The following is a 12,714-nucleotide window of genomic DNA, read 5'->3' as shown; positions in this document are numbered from 1 at the left end:
CTGAAGTCAGAAGAAAACGCTTAGACAATGACTAGTGAGGAAATACTGGGAACTACTCGTTGACACACATTTCCCGGGAAACTCTCCAACGAAAAACGTGTCTCTAGAACAGGTTTTCACTGGTATGCATTCGTCGGAGGTTTTTGGAGAAATTGTGTCTGAGCCGAAAATCCTTTGGGCGATAAAAAGTTTCGACTCCTTTAAGTCGCCAAACCCTGATGATTCATCACCGGTTAAATTGCAGGCTGTGTCCGACAGACTGGCTCCTTGGCTTAGGAAGATATACTGTGCTTAAATCAGGATGTCATACATACCTGTGGGATGGAGGGACACGAAAGTCATTTTCATTACGAAAGCAGAAAAACCGTACCATACGAAAGCGGGAGATTTTCGACGTATTAGTCTTTCATTCTTTATGCTGAAGACTCTTGAGAGGTTGATAGAAACAAATATTAGGGTAAAGATCCCTGGATAACGCCTGTTTTGGCAAAGGGCAAATCCACTGAAACAGCCCTTCACGACCTAGTCTCTCACTGTCAAGGAATATACAGTGGTAGCATTTCTAGACATTGAAGGTGCTTTCAATAATGTCAAACCGACGTCAATCATGAAGGAGTTGGAGTTTCTAGGCATAAACTTTACTATAAGAAAGTTTATTAATAACTTACTTACTAAAAGATGCACTACTGAAGGCTTGGGATCTGTAGATCTAAAAAGATGGGTTAGAAGAGGAACACCTCAAAGAGGTGTACTATCTCCTCTACTTTGGAATATAGCCATTAACTATATATTATTGCCTCTGGAAGATAAAGGTGTAAAAGTGGTCGTGTATTCTAATGATGTGGCTATTGCGGTTAGGGTAAAGATTCCCAGCACTCTTGGAGATACACTTCAGGAAGATCTACGTGCCACATCAAATTGGGCTACCAAAAGTAGTCTAGGCATAAATCCAAGCCAGACAGAAGTACTTCTTTTTAGCATAAGATTCAGGTTACCTACAATGGCACCTGCCTCCTTGGGTGAAGAGAATGTTCCATTTACAGAAAGTGCAAAATACCTGGGTGTTTTGCTGGACAGGAAATTGAACTTCAAATCCAACATTTTGGAAAGAGTAAGAAAGGCAAATCTTGCCCTATACAGCTGCAATTGAGCCATTAGGGGGCTTAAAGCGTGTGTCATGCAATGGGTATATACTGCAGTTGTCAGACTTATAAAACTATATGGTGTTGTGATTTGGTGGACGGCGCTACAAACGTTCACCTTCTGTTCGATACTCAACCGAAACCAAAGGATGGCTTGTTTGTGCATCACAGGCTTACACCATCTGATGCACTGAATTGAATGCTACACCTAATGCCTCTGGATATTCTAGATATCCGACCCATAGACACACAGATTAATTGTGAGGCAGCAGACTTAAGGCGATGGGAGAATGGATTGAGGATGGGAGCAGCTCATACCATCGCGGTATAATCTAAGCGACGATAGGAAAACTGGAAGGAAGGAAAGAGGTTTCCGATCGGATACCTGAGACTATACTTCAAGACGAGTGGGAGGCACTGCTGCCATCGGTATAGTCTTGGACTGACAGAACCCTAGTATTCCCGTCTGGAAGGTCATGTTGCACGGATGGACTAAAGCTAGATGACAGACTGGCATCTGTTTTAGACTGCCTGACCATAATAAGTTTATGCAGGGGGATAACCGGACGATCATGGAATGCGTGAGGTGGTGTGGTACTAACGCGAGGACGTCGAGTGTGAAAATCTTTACGGATAGTAAAATGGTCATAAGGGCAATAACAAGCAGGACGGTAAGGTCATGAACAGTCTTGCAGTGTAAGAAGGAGATTAACACCTTCTCTGAAGATGGCAAAATCGGCATCGTTTTGGTGCCGGCCCATAGGGGAGTAAGGGGGAATGACAGAGTAGACGATTTGGCTGTGAAAGCTAGAGAACAGCCGTCGATAAACTTGGTTAACCCGAAGCCTATCGGGTCGACGCAGTCCGATTTGTAACACTGCGGAACAGCGAAATATTCGCTAGGAAAATCCTATGGGGTCATCCGGATCGTGAGAGGGCGAGGCTATTACTGAAAGGAAGTAAGGAGGTCAGTATAGCTTTTGGTATCATAAAGGTATAGTTAGGACTACGAGCTCACTTATGCAAAATCGGTGAGGCAAGTGATGGCATGTGCAGGGCATATGGAGAAGATGATGAGACGTTGGAGCATTTCCTATGTCATTGCCAGGCTTTTGCGGCTAGCAAAAGGTGGGACACAATACCACTCATGAAGCAACTTAGGGGAGTGGTATGGAAAACAATTAAGGATTTTGTAAGTAGCACGGAATTCCTAACTTAAAATTTTCTTTTTCGAGATGGCGTCGAGATCCGTCCCATGTCACTATGGACATACACCTAAGCCAGTAATCGGCTTGTTTTGCGCTCTAAATACTAAAAATAAAATCGAAAAAGAAAATATTAGTTAGGAATTCCGTACTACTTACAAAATCCATAATTGATTTCCATACCACATCCCTAAGTTACGTCTCATCCTCTTCTTCGAACTTCATGCTATATGTAAAGATAGTGGGATCTCCACCTTTGTCAGGAAGGCTATAGAAGGGTCTGACGCAACTAATTGTACCAAATTCATCGATTAACAATTGCATCTGTTATGGGTCTAAGAGCTTAAAGCAGGTGATCTTTGTACGTGTACGACAGTTATATGCAAATGAAGACCGATTTGAACCATATAGAGCACGAATGCCCAAGAGCTTAACAGGGTTCACTGCGCCAAAGTTGAACGAATGCGGGCAATAAATGCGCCTTTCATAGGTTGCGAGACCAGTCTATATGGCATACATATATCGAAACATAGACTGATCTGGGCCATATCAAACACGATTATCGAAGAGCATAACAAAGCACACGGTGCCAAATGTCAATGAAATAGAATAATAAACGTGCTTTGTGATCCCAAGAACTTGAATTGGGAGATCGAATTATATGGGAGATATATCTAAATCTGGCCCGGCTTTTCTGGTTAGGCTTTTATGAGCTCAAGACCTAAAATCGAGAAATCGGTCTATATATGCCAGCTATATCCAGAGACACGAGAAGTCTAATCTGAAGATTGGTTTATATGGCAGCTATATCAGGCGATGGACCGATTTGGTCCATACTTGCCACGATTGTTGGTTCATACTTGGCACAAATTCAACAAAACAAGGCGAGCAAAATTTCGAATAAGGATTGCAGCCCCTAGAGGCTCAAGAATCGGGAGATCGGTATATATAGAAACTATATCAAAATATGAACAGATTTGGCCCAACAATCCCAACCGACTTGCACTAACCAAAAGTACTTTTACAAAATGTTAAGAGTTTAGCTTCACTCGTTCAAAAACTTGCGTGCGACAGGCGGATGAACATGGCTTAATCGACTTTGTTGGGTCTCAGAGCAATAGTTCGTTTAGCTGCAAAAGGAATGATGAAGTAAATGTACCCCCAATCAATTGTTGAGGGTAGAGGTGCGCACGTGAGTTGTCGTGTCACGCAAGAGTCACGTGATTCGTGAGTGTGACCGTGATTGAATTAAAATTCGTGCGTGGGCGTGAGTGAGTGAAATCATGCTGTCGACACTAATCACGGCTCACGAGACACTCACGACTCACGCGACACTCAAGACTCACGAGACACTCACCAGAATTCACGGCACGAGAAAATCACAACTTAAGTTTAAAAATTTAACGAAAAATAATTTTTTTTGCATGAAATCAAGATCCGAGATCATTTTATATGGTAGCTATATCAGATTATGAACCAGGTTTGACCATTCTTATCACAGCTGTTAGAAAATCAAACAAAACATGCAAAAAAAGTTCGCCCTTTAAAGGGTTAAGAAGCCAAGATTCAGGATCGATGTTTTACATACGGAACTACGAAATTAGTATACCCTCATCGAATGGTGGAGGCTATAATAAAGGAGGTTGGTCTGTATTAAGCGCACTATCTGCATATGGTCCTGTAAAAAGGACCCTCTCTCAAAATTATGCTTCCACTTTTAAATGAAACAAGTAAAATCGTGATAAGTTCGGCCGGGCCGAATCTTGGAAACCCACCACCATGGATTCTGCTAAGAATTTACACAAAATAAATTTAGTTTAAAGGCATAAATTTATTCTACATAGAAAACTTCTGCCAAACCATTAAAAATTAAAGCTTCTACGAACCGAACAAGGATAATCGAGAGACCGGTTTATATGGGAGACCGTACATGGCAGAGTTGATGAAAGTCATAATGAAACACCACATGCAAAATTTCAGCCAAATCGGATGAAAATTGCTGTTTGTTAGGGCTCAAGCAAGTAGTTAAATCGGGAGATCGGTTTATATGGGAGCTATGTCAGGTTATAAACCGATTCAGCCCGTACTTGGCACAGTTGTTGGAAGTTATAACAGAACACTATACTTATATGGGAGATATATCTAAATCTGAACTGATATGGCCCATTTGCAATCCCCAATGACCTACATCGCTATTAAGTATCTGTGCAAAATTTCAAGCGACTAGCTTTACGAGTTCGGCCGCTATCGTGATTTCGACAGACTGGCGCACATAGCTAGATCGACTCAGAACGTCGAAACGAAAATTTGTGGGTTCTTAGACGAATATTTCAAGGTTTTACAAAAGGAATGACTAAATTAGTATACCCACATCCTATGGTGGTGGGTATAAAAATATTTGTTGACATTCTATTGCAGGGTATTGTCCAGCTACTGACCATTTTGTCCAATGCTTTCTATTCAAAAAAAGCATAGCAAAGTAAGGCAAACTGTGCGATGGTGCTAAAAACAATTTGACCAGCTACCCGTATCGCGATTTCTGATTTGCCATGAATCCTCAGCCTAATTCGTCAAATGGATCATGGGGCTTTGCATACCAACCCAATTGGAGTAGGTTGTAAAGAGCAGTGCTCTTTCGGTAACTTTAAGAGCGCAAACAAAATTTCACTTAAATCGACAGAGATGAGGATCTTTTGAAAATTTTAGGTAGGAGGGTCCGCCCCCTTCAGATATCGAAAGTTTAGCATCCCAGTTTACCCACAGCATTGTTCTAAACCATTCAAGAAAATCGGTTTAGCAGTTTATGAGTTTGTACAAAACAACAAACGGATAAATAAACAGACATAGATTGACTTTTATACCCACAACCATAGGATAGGGGGTTACACTTATCTAGTCATACTGTTAGCAACACCTCGAAATATTGAACTGAGCCCCGATAATGTAAATGTGTTATTCATCGGCTTGACTTTCTGAGTAGATCTATTGGGTTGCCCAAAAAGTAATTGCGGTTTTTTTATATAGTCGGCGTTGACAAATTTTTTCACAGCTTGTGACTCTGTAATAGCATTCTTTCTTCTGTCAGTTATCAGCTGTTACTTTTAGCTTGCTTTAGAAAAAAAGTGTAAAAAAGTATATTTGATTAAAGTTCATTCTAAGTTTTATTAAAAATGCATTTACTTTCTTTTAAAAAATCCGCTATTTCTTTTTGGGCAACCAATAGTCATGTCCGTTCGTCTGTCGAAATCACCAAAGCGATCAATCGAATGAAGATATCTGCATAAAATAAAGCCCCCACATAAACCAATCGCCGGTTTTAACTTCTTGAGCCCCTAGAGGCCTCAAATGTCATCCGATTTGGCTGAAATTTGGCTCATGGACTTTTGTTGGGACTTCCAACATCCATGCCAGGTATGATCGGAATCGTTCTATAAACTGATATAGCCCCCATATAAACCGATACCCGGATTTTACTTCTTGAGCCCCTACACATAGAAAACAGATTTGCTGCCTCAACCAATTTTTTTGCCAACCGCTACTTTTTGTCGTAACAATTGACGTTGGTATTTAGGTTTTTGTCTAGTTTATGTTATTGCTACGAAAAGTAGTGCCTGTGTGGGTGAGCGGTGCTGAGATTTCAATCATCAGATGTGCGTTATTCTAGACCAATAGCACAACGGAACTGACTCATGTCCCTTATCAGCACGTTACCTCTAGTACAATAATTCAGCTTGCAACCCATCGACTCTTGCTGCCTTGTTGTTCCTCAGCCGCATACAAGTAACGTTGATCTCACTCTGGCAGGGTGGTGAATATTTTATAAAATCATCATCAGAGATTAGTTATGTTGTATTCTCTGAAACTTAAGTCTTTCTATTTCTCTCTTTTGCCTAAGTTTCTCCTTCGCTTTAGTTGCGTTGCTACTGGATTTGGGGTTGCTATATATATGAATACCTCAATTTTGGCTTCAATAGCATCTGAGCGCGACTGGTTGCATAATGGAAGTAAGTTTTTGACCGTGAATGGTGATGTTTGCACCTTGTATCGATCGTACGTTTAACATGGCAGATGAATGCCATCCATCGACCACAACGTGATACATTTGGTTTTTCATTTTCTGATTATGGAACGTCTATGTATTGGGTTGCCCAAAAAGTAATTGCGGATTTTTTAAAAGAAAGTAAATGCATTTTTAATAAAACTTAGAATGAACTTTAATCAAATATACTTTTTTACACTTTTTTTCTAAAGCAAACTAAAAGTAACAGATAATAACTGACATAAGAAAGAATGCAATTACAGAGTCACAAGCTGTGAAAAAATTTGTCAACGCCGACTATATGAAAAATCCGCAATTACTTTTTGGGCAACCAATACATAGTATATGGCCTTGAATATCATAAAGTAGAAACCTTTTTTCTGTCACTGCAAAGTTTGTTAGCATTAATCTAGTGTCGGACGTTTCCTTATGGAGAATCTTCCGAAAGCTCGGACTTTCCAAATGCAGGTTCGCAAATCATGGCCCTTAATACGTAAAGTTGTCAACATTTGAAAAGCCTATTTTCCGTAGCGCAGAGGTTAGCATGTCCGCCTATGACGCTGAACGCCTGGGTTCGAGTCCTGGCGAGACCATCACAAAAAAATCTTCAACGGTGGTTTTCCCCTCCTAATGCTGGCAACATTTGTGAGGTACTATGCCATGTAAAACTTCTCTCCAAAGCGGTGTCGCACTGCGGCACGCCGTTCGACTCGGCTATAAAAAGGAGGCCCCTTATCGTTGAGCTTTAACTTGAAACGGACTGCACTCTTTGATATGTGAGAAGTTTGCCCCTGTTCCTTAGTGGAATGTTCATGGGCAAAATTTTCATTTGCATTTTTCTCTTTTTCAGAGCATTTGGTATTTGCCACAAGTGATGGTTACTATCTTATAGCCTTAACCTAGTTTTACAGTGTACTGGGATGTGTAATGGGGACTCCACAGCACTTGTTTGCACACTAACTTTAGCTTGAGCTATCCTTGCGACACCAGGCCAGTGTCCACTATTAAGATAAGTGTGGGATTATGATAGGCCCGATCATTGCAAAGTTAATAAATCCATTCAGAGCAGTTGCTTGGTAGCCTCCACCCCCTTCGTCATCCTATAAATGTTTAGGGTTTACATTTGCGAGGATGCCTCTGCAGATGTTCTTAGATGCTTCAACGTAACCTATTGCCACTACTAGGAAATCTTAACAAACACAAAAAGCTAAATAATATGGAATTACCATCAACTTAATTAATTTGATTAAATTTTTATAGTTTGAGGTAGAGATAAAAAAATTAAGCTTTCTTGTAATAGCAAATACAAAATTATAAATCCCTCGAGTCCATCCGTGAGAGGGTTTTTGCAACCCACCTAAATATATCTATTAAAATATTATACTCAAAAAAATAAATGCATACATATGCATGTACATGTGCCATTAAACCTTTTGTGTAGTTAAAAAACAAGCATATAAATTATTATTTATCCATGCACTCCTGCTCTCATGACGCAACACACACACACACACACACGAATATACTAAATGAGCTAGGTTAGTGGCCCAAACATGCATACACACACAGATAGACCAACACACACACACACACACTCCCTAATAAACATGATGGTGTTCAAGGTGGAACAAACTACTTGCCACCAATACCATCAGAGGTCAGAGTATATATCTCATGAAATTTTTATTGCCCACTTTGTGGCTGTCTGTGGCTTTGTCTCCTTTGTTGTTGTTATCGTTGCCATCACCCTAGTTTTCATAGACCCTTACTTTTTTTCCACAAATATTTGAGTATGAAAGATGAGGGAATCGCATGATATTTTTGGGGAATTCATTTTTTTCTTTTCCTCTCTATTGAATTATATTCCTCAGTTTTGGGTTTGGGGCGAAACTATCATCTGTGGCAAAGTTCAAAGTTCAGTGTTTAAAGTAAGTGAAACCTTGAAAAGTATAAAAAAGATAAATACAACAAAATATAAAAATATTCCAATGAATGAGACTATTATGTTCACAGAGGGAAGCGAAGATAATGTATTCAGCTTATCCTGATGTCAAAGGATAGTAATAACTAAGATTCAAATGACATTAAGCATATTATATTACTATAAAAATTTTATATTTAAAACATGGCCCCAAATGGTTGTATCAAAGACTCTCCCTCAGACCATCGCTACGAAAGCTAAGGTGAAAACAAAATGAACAAAGCTCGAAAGACAGCAAAGGGGAATGCTTGGGTAAGATGCTTTTGATTGCTCAATCATTGAAGACATTGAAGGCAAAGTCAAAAGGACTACGATTGCAACTTCAACTGGTACAGGGTATTATAAGTTTGTGCATTTGTTTGCAACACAAAGAAGGAGAAGAGCTAGACCCATTGATAAGAATACCTATCTACTCAGAATCACTTTCTGATTCGATTTAGCCATGTCCGTCCTGTAATCAAAGTGCAGTTCGTATTTGTTGTCCAACCATCACGAAATTTTGCACACATCAAGGACGAACGCTATTGATTTTGGTAAAAATCGGTTCAGATTTAGATATAGCTCCCATATATATGTATCGCCCGATTTGCACTTAAATGACCGTAGGAACTAAAATTTTCAACCGATTTGCACAAAGTTTTACATGAATGTTTTGTTACTGAAAATTCATTACACATTAACGATAACCCTTGCCGACACAACTTCCAAAGTTGGGTGTAATACTTTCTAAGTGACCAATCCAGGTCAATTTTAGTGTAATTTGACTGCATATTACCTATTTAGCGCAAAGACAAAAGATAACAATTTTGGTAAAATTAAGATAATATTAACATATATATAGCTCCGGTTCAGCTCCCATTTAAAAAATTTGATTGCCTAACAAATACGGTATCCACCCTAAAAGCGTGCTAAGTTCGGCCGAACCGAATCTTATATACCCTCCACCATGGATCGCATTTGTCGAGTTCCCGGCATCTTTTCTTAGGCAAAACAGGATATAAGAAAATATTTGCTCTGCTATTAGAGCGATATCAAGATATGGTCCGGTTCGGACAACAATAAAATTATATGTTGGAGACCTGTGAAAAATATCAGCCAATTCGAATAAGAATTGCGACCTTTGGGGGCCTCAAGAAGAAAAATAGAGAGATCGATTTATATAAGAGCTGTATCAGGCTATAGACCGATTCAGACCATAACAAATACGTATGGACATGAGAGAATCCGTCGTACAAAATTTCAGGCAAATCGGATAATAATTGCGACCCCAGAGGCTCAATAATTCAAGATCCCAGATCGGTTTATATGGCAGCCATATTAGGTTATGAACCAATTTGAAACTAATTTGGCACAGTTGTTAAAAGTCATAATAAAATATGTCATGCAAAATTTCAACCAAATCGAATAGGAATTGCGCCCTCTAGAAGCTCAAGAAGTCAAGTTCCCAGATCTGTTTATATGACAGCTACATCAGGTTATAGACCGATTTGAACCATACTTGACACAGTTGTTAGATATCATAACAAAACACTTCGTGCAAAACTTCATTCCAATTGGAAAAGAATTGCGCCCTCTAGAGGCTCAAGAAGTCAAGACCCAAGATCGGTTTATATGGCAGCTATATCAAAATATTGACCGATTAGGCCCATTTACAATCCCAACCGACCTACGCTAATAAAAAGTATTTGTGCAAAATTTCAAGCAGCTAGCTTTACTCCTTCGAAAGTCAGCGTTCTTTCGACAGACAGACAGGCAGACGGACGGATATGGCTAGATCGACTTAAAATGACATGACGATCAAGAATATATATACTTTATGGGGTCTCAGACGCATATTTCGAGGTGTTACAAACAGAATGACGAAATTAGTATACCCCCATCCTATGGTGGAGGGTATAAAAACAAGTAAAAGCATGCTAAGTTCGGCCGGGCCGAATCTTAAATACCCTCCACCATGGATCGCATTTGCCGAGTTCTTTGCTCAGAATCTCTTTTTAATCAAACAAAGAATAATGAATAAGGGCGGAGGAGCTAAATTAAGTTATAGTGCGAATTGGGGCTCAAGAAGCAAAATCGGGAGATCGGTTTATATGGGAGCTGTATCAAGCTATGGATCAATTCAGACAATATTGCACACGTATGTTGAAGGCCATGGGAGAAGCCGTTGTACAAAATTTGCGCCAAATCGGATGAGAATTGCGCTCTATAGAGGCCCTAGAAGTCAAGATCCCAGATCGGTCTATATAACAGCTTTTCGCACAAATGTTGGAAGTGAAACACCCCATGCAATATTCCAGTCAAATCGGACGAGAATTGCGCCCTCTAGAGGCTCAAGAAGTCAAGACCCAAGATCGGTTTATATGGCAGCTATATGAAAACATTGACCAATTTGGCCCGTTTACAATCCCAACCAACCTGCCCTAGTAAGAGGTATTTGTGCAAAATTTCAAGCTGCTAGCTTTACTCCTTCAAAAGTTAGTGTGCTTTCGACAGACAGACAGAGGGACATGGCTGGATCGACTTAAAATGTCACGACGATCAAGAATATATATATATACTTTACGGGATCTCAGACGAATATTTCAAGTAGTTACAAACAGAATGACGAAGTTAGTACACCCCCATCCTGTGGTGGAGGGTATAAAAAAACATAGACTGTCAATTAGTACCGAAAAGCTTCGCGGACAGGCAGATATGGCTAAACCGAATGTAAAAGATTTTTTAAGCCGACCTGGTCACGGCATCACACCCACAATAGTGGCGCAGGGTCGAGTTCATGTACCATAATAACCATAAATGTGTGCATTGTTTAAGAATTTCATTCTACGACCTAAAATTGTATCTCTTGACTCGCTCGATCTTCATGTGATCTTCGTTTCCACACATCAATGGTGCAAAAGCCTAATATCGAGAATGGCATTGAGCGCCTCTTTCGGTACAATGCTCCTTGTCTAGAAATCAGCAAAACAGTTAACCCCTAAGCCACCCCAAACATCCATTGGCGAGAATTGTCCGAACAACCGTCGTTTACATACAGTGTAGCATCCCAGGACGAATCCCCCAACCTTTTTGCTATCAAGTTGCCACAGGAGAAAAGAAACGCATTCAACCACTTTTGGTAATTTTCTCGATGTCCTGCTCCATCTTAGTTTTCGGTCAAGAATCACGCTGTGACCTTCGAAGGGAGCGGCAGCTCCAATAAAATTTCCCCCAAAAAAATCCATCTTTCTTTTACTGGTGAAAGGTACCAGCTTAGTCTTTCAGGGATTTAAGCCGAGCTTGTTGGGCCTCGTCTATTCAGAAAGCTTCCACATTACCGTCTAAACAAGGTCTATAACAGTAGAGAGGAAACTGGCACCCACAAGAATGATAAAGTCATCTCCGTCGGCGACCACGCTCACTCTCTCTCATTCTCGAAGGACATCAGAGTCCCATTGATCCCAATAGAAGAGCTTACAATTAAAAAACTAGTATTTAAGCATTTTTTTATGTAGAGAAACGTGAATTCAGATGAATATATTAAGAGATGGACGTACTAACGATGATCATATGGACATTTGATAGTCATGACACTTTAAGTCGATCTAGCCATGTCCGTCCGTCTGACCGTACGTTCGTCTGTCTATCGAAAGCACGCTAACTTTCGAAGGAGTAAAGCTAGGCGCTTAAAAATTTCGACAAATACTTTTTATTAGTGTAGGTCGGTGGAGATTGTAAAGGGAGCCTAGACGGTCCATGTTTTGATATAGCTGCCATATTAACCGATCTCGGGTCTTGACTTCTTGAGCTTCTAGCAATTCTCGTCCGATGTGGCTATAATTTTGGACGTAGTATTTTGCTATCACTTCCAACAATTGTGCTAAGTATGGTCTAAATCGATTCTGGTATAGCTGCCTTATATACCGATCTTGGATCTTCACTTCTTCAGCCGCTAGAGGGCGCAGTTCTCATCTGATTTGGCTGAAATTTTGCATGAGGAGTGTGTAACATCTCGAAATATTGATCTAGGACCCCCTAAAGTATTGGGTTGCCCAAAAAGTAATTACGGATTTTTTAAAAGAAAGGAAATGCATTTTTAATAAAACTTAGAATGAACTTTAATCAAATATACTTTTTTTACACTTTTTTTCTAAAGCAAGCTAAAAGTAACAGCTGATAACTGACAGAAGAAAGAATGCAATTACAGAGTCACAAGCTGTGAAAAATTTGGCAACGCCGACTATTTGAAAAATCCGCAATTACTTTTTGGGCAACCCAATATATATATTCTTGATTGTCTCGACGTCCTGAGTCGATATAGCGATGTCCGTCCCTCCGTACGCTTAAACCTTACCATCGTTCAGAATT

The sequence above is a fragment of the Stomoxys calcitrans genome, chromosome 2, assembly GCF_963082655.1.
Source record: "Stomoxys calcitrans chromosome 2, idStoCalc2.1, whole genome shotgun sequence".
Classification (NCBI taxonomy): Eukaryota; Metazoa; Arthropoda; class Insecta; order Diptera; family Muscidae; genus Stomoxys; species Stomoxys calcitrans.
The sequence above is the reverse complement of the archived record's forward strand: the minus strand, read 5'-3'. Positions refer to the sequence as shown.